The 13236-nt window shown below is 41.5% G+C and overlaps 1 protein-coding gene across 3 annotated transcripts in view; it reads left to right on the forward strand.

Annotated features, from left to right (window-relative positions):
• Nucleotides 1-13236, forward strand: part of adarb1b (adenosine deaminase RNA specific B1b) — a 116577-nt gene that overhangs the window by 71482 nt on the left and 31859 nt on the right. For all 3 annotated transcript variants that reach the window (XM_054616032.1, XM_054616031.1, XM_054616033.1), the window contains one exon: nt 3225-3261. The gene's annotated coding sequence lies outside the window, so the exon portion shown is untranslated. The remainder of the gene's footprint in view (nt 1-3224; nt 3262-13236) is intronic.

Below are 13236 nucleotides of genomic sequence, written 5' to 3' on the forward strand. Positions count from 1 at the left end.
ATGTGCCAAGGGAGACGGAGGAGAAGTGGGTCTCCTCATGTCTGCAGCTCCTGCTCTGTAAATTAAAGAATACTAAAGAGGACGTGGACTGACTGAAGTCTCCCTCTCGGAAAACAAAACAAAACAAAAACAAGTCTCCACCGGCCATGGCGGTTGTGGCGAGACTTGGCCAGTTCTAGTTATCGTTGGCCTGCACACCGAGACATGAATGAATTCACATCTGGGGGATATTTCAGTTCATCTGCTTCATCGGGGCGGACCTTCTCTGCCCCACAACTCTTATCACAAATCTTTTGGCCCGCTCTCTTTTCTCTTTCCTCTTAAACCATCTGCTTTTTTTCTATCTTTTCCCTCCTTTTCTCAGTCACCGTCTCTAACTTTCTTCTGTCTGCCTCTCTTTCTCTTTCCTCTTAGTTTAACTTCATGTGCTTAATTGGCAAAGCTCCACCCAAAAACCTCTTGATTTTGCTTTTTAAGAACGTTTTCTTCTTTGACCGAGCAGTGGGATGGGAGCTGTGGAGGAGTCAGGCAGTGGTGAAGACAGCCTGGTTGACCTTAAATGATCCCAGAGGTTAGACATATTTTCGACCGAGAAAACTCTTTGTTTTTATTCTGGCAGAATTTTTTTCCCTCACCTCATCCTCCCGTTCTTCTTCCTCTCCCACTCTTCATTTCCTCATTCTTTATCTTACATCCTCACTCAAGGGGTTTTCTTTCACTCCTTTCAGGCTTTTATGTCTCTGTTTCTTCTCCGCCTCCTCGTCTCTTATTCCCTTACTATCATCTTTTTTTACTGTCATGTTTAGTTAGCATTCTGGGGGCTTCAAGTCATTTTTCACAAGCCACCTCTTTCATTTTGGAGGATTCATGTGCAGAAATAATAACACGTAGAAAAAGTTAATCTTTGTTACACTGGAACAGGAAGATATCCATCTTACCATGAACAACAACAGTGGTTGGTTGGAAACAAGGAAGGAACCTCAAAGAAGGTTTTTGCTAAGGTCCAGATTTATGGTAGGCCAAGGCAAACAATTTGGAAAAAGAGCTGGCTAACCTCCTTAATATTATCAAACATCATTAACAGCTTGATGGTTGGTTAGTTATGGATGACTTAGATGCTATATTACAATCAAATACATGTTTAATACTAGCAACTTGGCACCAATGTGAGTTCAGTGATGTAATGACCATTCCCTCTTTAATGTAATCCTTGGTCAAAACAAGGAAAACATCTAGGTTCTGCTCATCTGAACTGGGAGCTGCAGGTTATACAACTAAAACTGCAATAAGTCTGTATGGAAATATTACATTCACTTGAATATCATGATTTTGTGTCTTGTGATTTATTGATAAGAGATGCACTGATTGCAACTTTTTTTCTGATTTAGGATACTGACCTGCCCATTTCTGATTTTACTCATTCCAATTTTCTTTCTAAGGACTCTAATTGACAGCAAGGCTCCAGACTAACTTTCATTTCATCACTTTCCCAGAACCGTCCGGGAAATTGATAATTTCAATCATCCCGAAGTCAATGTAAACCTTCAAAACCTTTACTTTGTTTTGGTCATCTGTAGTGGACATTTGCATAAAAACACATCATTCAAATGAATAGGAAAATAACAGATTGTATCTTTTGATTTAAAAAAAAGTATTTGCATTAGTAGTTTTAATGATGCATAATAAGCTGTTTAGAGCTAGTGTTAGGAAGTTAAACAGGTCATAATTATCTCTCTAATATCTATTTCATTTTCCAATAAAACATCTCCTTTAAAACAAATGTGTGAAAAAAGTTTCCCAAGTTTTTATTTTGCATTTGAACACATCATAATTTGCCTTTGCCTAATACAAATTTGTACTGAATGGAGTTTGAAAGCATCATAGTGTAACTCAATGTAACCTCCATTAACATTAGCTGATAGCTTCTTTATAAGCAGCACAGTGCTCGGCAGAGACAAGCAGGTCACTGCTATTAGTCAGGGCAGCATGATGGGAATGTATTATAGGTCTATGATTCAGTTAGTTCTTCTTAATGTTTTTTAGGTTGTTCCTCCACAGCTTATTTTGCACTTGCAGTTTTGACAAATTGTGAGCTTTATGCTTTCTTCACTCACCGACACATGTGGTGTGTGTTTGGCTTTGATGCTACCGTCTGTGCCGCTATGTGCCGGTGTAAAACTATCATACGGCAGCGGTACACGTGTGTAAATGTGACCGTCAAAAAATTGGAAATATGAGACTGACAGACCTGTCACCTGACATGGCCAATCAGCTGAAAACCGTCCAGTTTCAATGGCCAGCAGATAGATTTGTACATCTCTAGTGAGGAGTCTCAACTGTTTATTCTTTTTTTATGTATAGTTTACATGCAATAATTTGTGGCAGACAGTGCACAAAAAGTAGTGCTATGATGTTGGATGTCTTAGGGACTGTGATAAATGTTCTGACTGCATATAAAAGTACATTTTTATACATGGATATTTATGCATATGGTGGTGTGTTCTTTATACTATGACAGTTTTCCTAAAATTAGCTTTCAGAAATGACAATGTATTGCCTTTTTAACAGTATTGTAATATATGGCATGGTAACACCTTGTATATGATTCCTATGGTATTGCTAGATTTGTGTCAATACAAAGCCCTAGACTGCAGTGCCATTTATCTAACCTTAATATGGATATGTATACTGTGTAAAATTCTAGTTGGGAGGTCAAATAGTATATTCTCTAGGACTTAGAAGTCACTGTGTTACAAATGACGACATTTTCTGGATTTTGTTATTGGCTTTTAGCTGACGTATGTTCCAGGGAACACATCTTAGTAATATGTTTATTTGGTCTGGTTGAAATCAATGTTCTGTGAAAGACTTGCCGTGTAAACCAGCACATCAGATTTCTTAATAAGGGCCTTGTATTTGTCAAATGCAGTGTTTACAGTAAAACACTGTAGCACTGAATATTATATTGCAATTGACTAATTCAAAAATAAAAAGTTTTTGGAACAATTCAGGCAGTTTGTGGCCGATAGAGACCAGCTGTTGTGAGACCACCTGGCTAAATAATCACCACTAATGGAGCGTAAATCTAGAGTGTTTACCTCTCAGTCACGCTCTCTTATCCACCACTGACTTGGTTGCACCACATCTGTTACACACTAATCCAGATCTTTTACACTCACTCAACTGATTACTAACTTTGAACATCTTGTCTGTCTTTCCATCAGGTTTTCTTGGATCACAGACTTCACAACAGAGCTAAAGGTGAGAGTTTTTCATCGATTTCTTTCTTCCATTGCTGTTGTTAGTCTCACTTTTCTTCTTCTTCTTGCTCTCTTTGTTTACAACACATTCGTCGACGTGTCTTTATATACACTTTTAGTTTACCATGTTGTCAACAAAACTAACATCATAACTATTTCAATCAGCCACAATAATCATCATCTTAAGCATAAGTGAGCCCTCTGTGGCAAAAAGAAATGTGTTGCTTGGAAAAATGTGGTTTGGCGCCATGCTGGATGTAATTACAAAAGATGACCACTAGATAGAGGCAGAGTGTTTCTCTCTGAGTTGCCTCTCATCCTTTCACTCCTGGTGAGGTACCAAGGGTAACACAAGCATTAGAAATATATAAAAAAAAAATGATGATTTCAGCATTGCAAGGGTAATCTTATTATTATTTCTTTATTAGCAGGTGTACATATGTGAGTGTGTGAGCATGTTGGAGATGTATTTTGTGCTTACATGTCTGTTTTCCTTTGGGTGGATGCTGTTCTTGCTTGTTGGAGACACTTTGAGAGTGGATTAGACAGGTAGAGAGTTGATTCTGCTCCCCGTGTTAATTCACAACCGTCTCTCTCCCCTTGCTAGTCCCCTCCTTCTTATTTTTTTTTACACTCTTCCCCATCACCTCCCCTCGCTGACTACTGATAGGGCAGACATGGAGTCAACAGAGGAGAGAGGAGGAGGAGAGGGAGGGAGGGAGGAAGGAGGGAGGGAGGGAGGGCGGGAGGGAGGGAAAGAGAATTCGGATACACGGGGTGGACTAAAGTAGAAACAAAGAAACGCTGCAGGTGTGTGGAGTTCTGAATATCATTAGACCGGCAGCACAGGCTGGACAAGTGTGAAGGACAGGTAGACCATGTGTTCACAGTGAGATCCAGCAGCTGAACTTGTATTGGCTCGGGGTTAGTCTATAGTGCTCTTTAGTTGGTTTTTCTCACGGTGTAAGTGCTGACCAAGCCATGGCCCTTCTCACCAACGGGGCTCAGAATCTGGGCTCCTATTACTGCCTGATCCGACGCCGGTTCAAGAGGAGGCGCAAGAAACGCTCCGAACGCAAAGGTAAAACCCCTCACAGCAGCAGCAGCACACTGACAGGGAGCACTGCTGAGCTGAGCTTCTTGTAGACTTTGTAATGTTTAGAGGCTGGCAAGAGAGGAGAGCCGCACTCTTGCTTGTTTTAAGACAATTTGGTTCAGTTGTGTGTGAAGTTTGAAGTTGTTGACGGCATCAGCGGACTGCTCTGAGATCTGACACTGACTGTGCCTTGTAGTTTAAATGCTTTAAGTTCTTCACAGTATGTTTCCTTTTTGGGCTAAAACATCCGTTTATTCTGTGTTTTCTGTGGTAGTTAACATGTAGAATATTTAATTTATTTTCATCAAAACTGTGTTTCTTAAAAAAATATTCTTATTACGGAATCATTTCTAGGAGACAATTGACTAGAGTAATTGCTGATATAAAAATATATATATATATATGATTTTAATGTGATTTCTCAATGAAAAAATTGTATAGTAAAATATATGATATTATATTTTTGTATTAAAATGAACCATAGAAACATAAATTCTAGATATTTCGTCCCCTTTAAGTTGAAAGCCTAATTACTATATTATTGACCATATGGATTGCGTTTGTATCTTCATATATTGTAGGAGAAACAAACCTATAGTTTAAACTTAAGCATTTTGTTGTTGTTTTTTTATTGTCGGACATAAGCAAAAGTATACATAGTTTTATTCTTATATTTGCAACTATGTCTAAAGCAAACAAACCATGAACACCAACCATGTTTTTTCTCTTTGTTTTGTTTCTGTTGTATTTCAGCATTAAACCTTTTATTGACGGGAGACAGTAGAGATGAACAGGAAATATGGGGAGGGGGAGAGAGAGAGAGTGAGTGATGGGGATGGTCAAACTCTAACCATGGACACTACAATTACTGTATATAAATGCGTCTTTACCATTTATATACATCAGATAACATTAACAACTTGACTGTAGTGTTAGCATGTGTTTTTTTTTTTTTTTTAAGAAAGCTCTCAAACTATTTAGGAAAGACAAGTTCCAAATTTGTCTTATTTGTTTTTCGGCCACATTTCCGTTCTATATTCAGTGGTCAATGGAAACATAAGTTCTAAAGAAGAAAGTCTGAATCTGAAGTATGAATATCTACATTATCTGTTTTGATTTAATGCACATCTGTGTATTTTTTAAGGATCAGAATTATTCATCTACTGAGTAGAGGAGATCTCTCTCTCTCTCTCTCTCTCTCTCTCTCTCTCTCTCTCTCTCTCTCTCTCTCTCTCTCTCTCTCTCTCTCTCTCTCTCTCTCTCTCTGAGTGAGACAGGTCCGTGTCTCTGTGTAATTGAAGTCGGGTGACGGGGCCCCACAGAGGCTCTGAGCTCCTCTCCCCATGAGTTCGCTGCTCTGCTCTGCTCTGGGGATTAGCCTAACAGCAAAGGTAGTAATTACTTAGGTGGCCACAGCTCGCTGGCAGTATTAGCCATGTCTCAGCCACTTGCTTTGACACCCCACCACCCTCCAAACCACCCCACACACACACACACACACACACACACACACACACACACACACACACACACACACACACACAAACACAGTCCTCGTCGAGCCGCGGCCATTCATCCAAGTAAATCCACCGCTGCTGATGCTGCATTTCTAGCCCCCAACCCCCACACCCACCCAACTCACACTCGAGCGCCGCTCTCACAGAAAAACCGACTACGTCCATCAGCATTACACAGGTCTGATTCCGGCCTTTTCACTCTCCCCTTATCGCCACGGGAATGAAAGTGGCACTTTTCCCACCACGCCGAGAGAAAGCGATGACTAAGCGGGACTTTGGGGCTAGTGTTGCTCCACTCGCTCTCTCTCTCTCTCTCTCTCTCTCTCTCTCTCTCTCTCTCTCTCTCTCTCTCTCTCTTCTCGGTCAGCTTTAATGCCCCCCCACCATGCTGGAAGCCCTCCTGATAAGTCGCTTAGTGTCCTAGCTTTAGCGCCCATCGGGGTTAGCAGCTAGCCGTGAGGACGAGGTCACACGCTTACTTTAGACAATCATAATGTGACACTGACTCAAGGAAATGTCTCTGCTCAGTCGGAGAGTCGGTGAGGTCACAGGCGGCGTGGCACCACCAGACTGGGTAGTCCATTACAGTAAGTGCAGATTAGTGTCCTCCTCAAGGACACTTCAACATATCGATACAGGGGTTGACCAGGGTCAGCTGTTTGAGTCGGAGCCATTAACCACTAATCCACACCCCAGCCCTGAACACTGTTCTTTAATACGTGCTTCTGAAAATACATAGTTCTGCCACACTGGTTGATAAAATGCTACGTTAATTCAGCACAGTTGGACCGTCTGCATGTGTCTGCTGTTGAATAACCCAAAGAGGAGGTTATCCTTAAGCTATGTGTGAAATTTGTCCTCAACGTTTAATTCCATCTCGCAGTCATTTTCTGAATATTTCTGAATAAAGTACCTGAATAATTTGACTTCAATACTTTGCTATTTAGCTGACGACATATACAAAAGCAATGCAGTGATTGTTCACCCAGTTAAGGAACATTTAAGGGACCCTTCACGCCAGCACAGGTGTTTTCAATAATTTTGGTTAATTATCTCAGGTCAAAAGTGGGTGGAGCTATGCTGGGAATTATGTGACATCACCTGACTAATAAGAATGATGAATATGTACTTTGTCTTGTCCTAACAGGTGCAACAAAGCTAACTGGAGACTAGATGTCAATCAAGCATTTCTTTACACACCCATACTAGGTCTAAATAGGCAAAACAAGTAAAGCTCCCTATACAGCGGGCAGGATTATTTATTTTTGTAGGCCAACTCCAGAAGTTCACACTGATTCCCTCAGCAAAGAGCCAATGGGATTTTTCCATTGAATTTGAGAATGCAAACAGCAGAAGTAAGATGCTAACCTTAGGCTATAAACTAACTCCAACATGGTGGCATGAGGCTGTAGAGGCGGACTAGTCAGCAGGATGACATTTTGTAGTCTCATTTAGACACTTGTTAGCAACTGCCTTTTTTAAGACGCGTCAAAAGCTTAAAAAGTCTCGGGAGGGGTATCTATTATGTTGTAGAACAAAAGGTAAAAATCTCTTAAATTTGTGTTAACAACAGACTTTATTTCACGCAACCCATTTAAAAAAAACTTGACATCAAGACAAGTGAGACGGAAGTGAGAAAAGAAACAAATTGTTGCACAATGGTGGAAGTCTCCCAGTAGACCACATGACACTAAAAACCTGTGCAATACAAATACACTGTGCAATTATAGTTATAATAGTTATTCTGTCTGTACATATATTTCAATTATTGTGGATTTTACTGTTTGTTATTGCTTATTTATAATAGTTGTTTTTTATTGCATTTTATTTTTATCTTGTCTTTCTTTTACTATGTCTCTTGTGTGCACTTTACCCTATGCTGCTGTAATCCTGCAAATTTCCCCACTGCGGGACTAATAAAGGATTATCTTATTTTATCTTATCTTATCTTAAGTACTTAGATCTGTTACTTTGTTATGTAACAGAAGCAATTCTACAGTTTGAAACTATTGTCACAAGAAAAAATCCTGATTAATCAATGAAAGTATGTAATTATTAAGACTGGCATAATTCACTTTAGCTGCGTCAGTTTCAGGGTCCCGAGTCTCCCCATCTTTATTAATGTTATCAGTAGCACATGTGCTTTTCCTAAGTTAAAATGTCTACTGTTAAAAAAACCTATGAATGTTTTTTTTACAAACAAATTATTGCAGTGTTATGTAAGTATTTGACGAGAATATTGCCTATGAATGACATTTAATCTTTTCCTTTTATTGTTTGTTATATGCCTTGTCCTCATTTTTTGTTGCAGTGCCTTTTTATTAATCAATTTTAAAGTTGTATTTACATAGTTCTATTATTATTTTTGTTATTTCAGTAACCTCCAACTCTGTATGGACTCATATTTACTGTAGATATAGATTAGCATAATTTACCTTTCCTTTACCGTTTAAATGAATTACTACCATAGAGAGCACAGTGACTTTCAAAATGCTGAACTTAAGCATATCTTCGAAGTGATGAGTTCTTCGATGCACCTCTCATAAATGTGCCAAGCCATGACACTTGAAGACGATGCTTGCCAATGGGCCGTATATGAAATATGGAAAATGAGGGAACAGGGGCCTTTTCTGCTGTGCCAGCAAAATCTCCAAAATGAGCTTTTGTAACTTGGGAGGGCGGGGGCGGGGGGGAATCTGCACCGTCTGGCGCTCACAATCCATCGCCGTGGAAGCGACTTTGCCTACAAAAAGACTCTGTTTCTGCATTTTCTCCTCCTTTCCTTCCTTCTCTCCTTTCTTCCAAAACCATCTTTCCTCCACTTTTTCTTCCTTCATGATCTCCTTAGAATGTTCTCGTGTTCATACATTCATGCATTGATTGACTTATTTTGAAGTCATTTGGAAAAAACAGCAAGTACAGCTTATTAATTGATTTTGCTGTTTTTCTTTCCCTTTAAGGTATTCGAAGCAAATGCATGTAAACACAACACAAGATTCCCTGCCTCTGAAAAAGCTCAGACAGACCGATGAACATTTAACAACAGTAACAATTGAAATCAAATAGCAAACACGGTCCCCTTCATTTACCTAACAACTGTTGATTATGAGCAGCGCTTTATTTAGCATGCACAACATTTCCAGGCACAGCGGCGCTCTGTCATGATAAGAAATGAGCTGTGTCTGCCCGTCAGAATGTAATTAGCCTTGATTAGCACGCCGCTATTGAGAGTAACAGACTGAGAATGCACAGACCGCTGAGGTGTGTTTAGCTGGTGGAGAGACGCTTCATGGCCCCTGGAGACGTATGCAGGGATTTATGTCGGGTCCCTTCATCGTCGCAGAGATAAACTCCCCGTGTGTAGATTCAGTCGGTGTAGATCCAAATGGATATTGAAACGTGTTGCCGTTTGCGCTGATCATTCCAGTGCTTTAACGTGGTACGAGGAGAACAATTTCATTACTGGTAATGGAACAAGACATAATGAAATATTTGATTCCTGCAACCAAATATAAAACCCTGGCCTGCAATACAGAGGAAAGGTTAATTACAAACTTTATAATCTTACTAGAGAAAGAGCTCAATCGTAACCAATATTTTTTTTTTCCTTTTTACTATATAGCGTAGCCTTTGTTGTTCTTCTGCTCCGTTTCGGATTGTACGTCCGTCCTCCCACATCCCCTCCCCTCCCAGCCCACCAACTCTGACATTCGTCCTCTCAGGACGTATGAACACTTTCTCCCTTCCTCTGTCAGCTGCCACAACCTTTTTCATCAGGCAGAAGTTTCTCCCCCCGCCCCACCCTGTCCTCCCCCTTTTTTGCTGTCCGTCAACGGTACCTCTCTGCCTGACAATAGCAAAAAGCACGAGGTGTGAAATTCAACTCCCTAGCTGACAGCGTGGCAGGTGCAGGTACGCACACACTCTCAGAAACTACACGGTTGCATTCGTGTCCTCTCGCACTACATTCATTTTACCCCTCCCCAATGCATGCGCACAAACACGTTGAGGCACACGTCCCTCTCCTTGAGGAGCCGGATCCCGGTGCGTCTAAACTGGCCTTGATATGTGACAAACGGCGAGCACCCTGGGCATCCAGGCGAGGAGGACAGGAGGACAGAGGATTGTGAGTTAGATGGACAGAGGGAGGCACAGGCTGACAAAATACACTTTTTAAAATTCCAAAAGCAAACAACCGTATTGACAAAAACCATGCACAACCAAGAGTGCCCGAGGCTCTCGAGGATCTTTTCAGCCTTCTCCCCACAACAACACAAGACAACAACTGTTTGTTTAACTTTTTGGCAAAACAAAAAGGAAATGGTCAAACTAGGAAGAAATACAGTTTTTAGGGCACAGTCAGTTAACTCAATCATAAATCTTGGTATTCAAGAAAACTTCCAACTCAGACAAATGTACCGTGCTCTGTCTATTTATGCCAGCTCTGTTGATGTCTGTGCATGTGATCACAGGTGTCCGTGTGGGAATATCTGCGTCCATGCGGGACTTCCCTATACCCGTGTGCTCCGCTGGGTGCTTGAACATTGAGCACAGCAGCGGTGGTCCTCTGCGAGTCGGGCATTGGCGTACACACATTCACACACTTACCAAACATACTCTTTTTTTTTTCTTCCCCCCCCCACAGGCGCTCGGTGCCTGTGCTGCGTCATAAATCAGAGCTGTCAGATAGATTTTACAGCTCCCAGTGAAAAGAGGAAAGGCAGCCATCCAACAACCTTGAAAATATGGTGGAAAGCAAAAATAGAAGGTTTTTTTTATTATTACCTGATACCTGGACCAGAGGAATCTATAAAGAATGAGGGGACAGTTTATCAGTTTCTCGATGGGCTGAGAGCGTGATGTGTAACCGCACTGACCAACCCATCAGTACGATCCTTGGTTTACAATAAATCCATATGAGAGGTTGATGGTTGATAGCATGATGGTTTATTGTTGTTGTTGTTGTTGTTTCATTATCTTGGCATGCAGCATTTATATGGACCAGACAGTTGGGAAGCAGCAGGAAATCTACAGGAAAGTTGAAGTCGAAAAAACCCACGTGTTGGGCTTCTAGATAGACAGCCGCTATACATTTTCCTTTCTCCACTTTATCATGAGTGTGAACCCTATGTTGGTTTTGCACAGTTGAAGTGTAGCTTTGTTGCTGTTTGACATGATGCAAGATTGTGCACAAAATGCAAAAAAAAAAAGGTAAAGTATTAGTTATTTTCATGTACTTATTACTAAGGTGTTCAGAACAGATTGGTGCAGGTGCCAGTCTTTTCTTTATGACTCTTGGCACTGATTGCCAATTTATGTTCATGACCAGACTCAGAACCTTCTACCAGGTCTTTTACTGCCTATAAAGCAAACATAAATACCTAGCAAGTGTCTAGATTAGCTTCATCAATGAGCTGAAACTGTGGTTACCATTTATATTAGCCAAGGTACTGTGTTTTGTGTGCACTGTATTGTTACGGCAATGCAGTTTGATGATGAAAGACGTCATATTACTACTGTACAGGCATATTTGTGTTCTGCCAGTTCTACCACACAGCTTTACACATCTATAACCTGGATGTTTAACTTCTAGAAACAAGTGGGAAACATGCAGAGTGTGTGTTCTATCTACAATCCCCATACTTCTAAATCTATGCGACATGTACCCCGTTCTTTATCAAGTGTTTTATAGTGTCCGATGCCTTCCTCATCCAGCTTTAGTCCCTGATTGGCTGTCGGTGTCCGAATGGCTGCCTCTTAATATGCAGAGCGGAGAAAAGCTTGTACGTCCAGCAGTGGGGCTCGGACGGCAAATCGCTTCTGGCAGACTAATTCACTGGTCATTAGAAGGGCCAAATTGAATAATGGACTCGGAGGTAGGCGTGCGTGTTCACATGCGTATGTGTGTGTGTGTGTGTCTGGGTGTCTGTTTGATGAGACAGGAAGGGCCGTGTTGGTTGGCCGGTGCTCCGTGGCCCCCTTACCTCGGTCCCATCAGTTTCAATCAGGCAGCACGACAGGCACTCCCCCTGCTGCCACGACCCCCTCTCCATTAGGCCACCGGCGCCCACACGTGTACTCCATTACGCTGCATTACCTGGTCAGTGTTCGGGGACGTCACCTGAGGAGGCAACACAGAGAGAGAGAGAGAGAGAGAGAGATGAGGAAGGATTCTGACTTCACAGAAAACCCCCTGATCCCATTTCTATTAAGATTCTTCCTCTCTCGCACTTTCTTGAGGTAATCAGCGGCCTGCCAAAGCTTTATTGGGGAAAGTAATGGGATGGTAGGATGGCGACAGTAACACTCCCTCACCTAACCACATACACGGACAGTTACCAATGATCCCCTGATCCTCTTTAGTTGCCATTCCACCCTCTCATTTTCAACTTTTAAGTCTCTGTGCTGCATCTGCGGTATTCACCCATCTATTTATTAATCTTTTACAGGGAAATCTCCACACTCCTTCACTGTTGTGCATGACTGTAAATCATATAGAAAGTTCACATCTGAAATTGTCTGGTTCCATGGTGGCACACACAGGAATATGAAACGCACGCTTTTAATGCGTAAAAAAAGTTGAAATGTGATCCTTTTAATGCGTAGTATACGCCAAACGGATTCCAGCTATGGATAGAAGTGAGATTTATCTGAATAAATAAAAATGTTGAGCGAAGTGGAAAGATAATCTAAAGGAGTAAATAGAAGAGGACACAGCGATGTTTGTTTCCTGTGCTTGTCTTTTTGTTGAGGCCACAGAACAGCACTTGAGCCAAAGGAAAGCAAGAAATCCTCACAAAGATCACATTGGGGAAAAAAAAGATTATTAAATGATTCCTTAAATTCCTGCAATGAAACTGTTCACAGTAAATAACAAATATGGGCTGCAGCGTTCCTGCTTGGAGTAACATTTGCCACATCCTGGTGAGTTAAGTAGGCCTGATGTGGCTTTGAAATGTGATGTGAATACGGGGGAAGAATCAGACAGGACCGGAATGGATTGGAGTGGTAGCGGAGCCCGGTGGGCCTATCAGTCTGTGTTAGGGCTGCTGAGAGGCCTGTCTCGTAGGCGGGCTCTCCTGCACTGGCCATTTCCCATGGCCATTTGTCTCTGTCCAGTTCCTTTCCCTTTCTTTGCCCCCTTCTTTTTTTCTTCCTTTCATCTCCTCCTCCCCCTCATCGTCGATTCCTCATTTTGGACTCTCAGTCTTGTTTGATCTGTTTCCCCTCTCTTTACTCCAGCTCTCGAGCTTTTGTAGCCACCACAACTCTCCTGTTTCCCTTCTTTTTACAGCTACTCCTCCAAGGATACGAGTTGTTTTACCTCTGGCAATGGATAGTAGTCGTTGACTTAATTAAACTA

Source organism: Anoplopoma fimbria, chromosome 16 (genome assembly GCF_027596085.1).
Source record: "Anoplopoma fimbria isolate UVic2021 breed Golden Eagle Sablefish chromosome 16, Afim_UVic_2022, whole genome shotgun sequence".
NCBI classification, from domain to species: Eukaryota; Metazoa; Chordata; class Actinopteri; order Perciformes; family Anoplopomatidae; genus Anoplopoma; species Anoplopoma fimbria.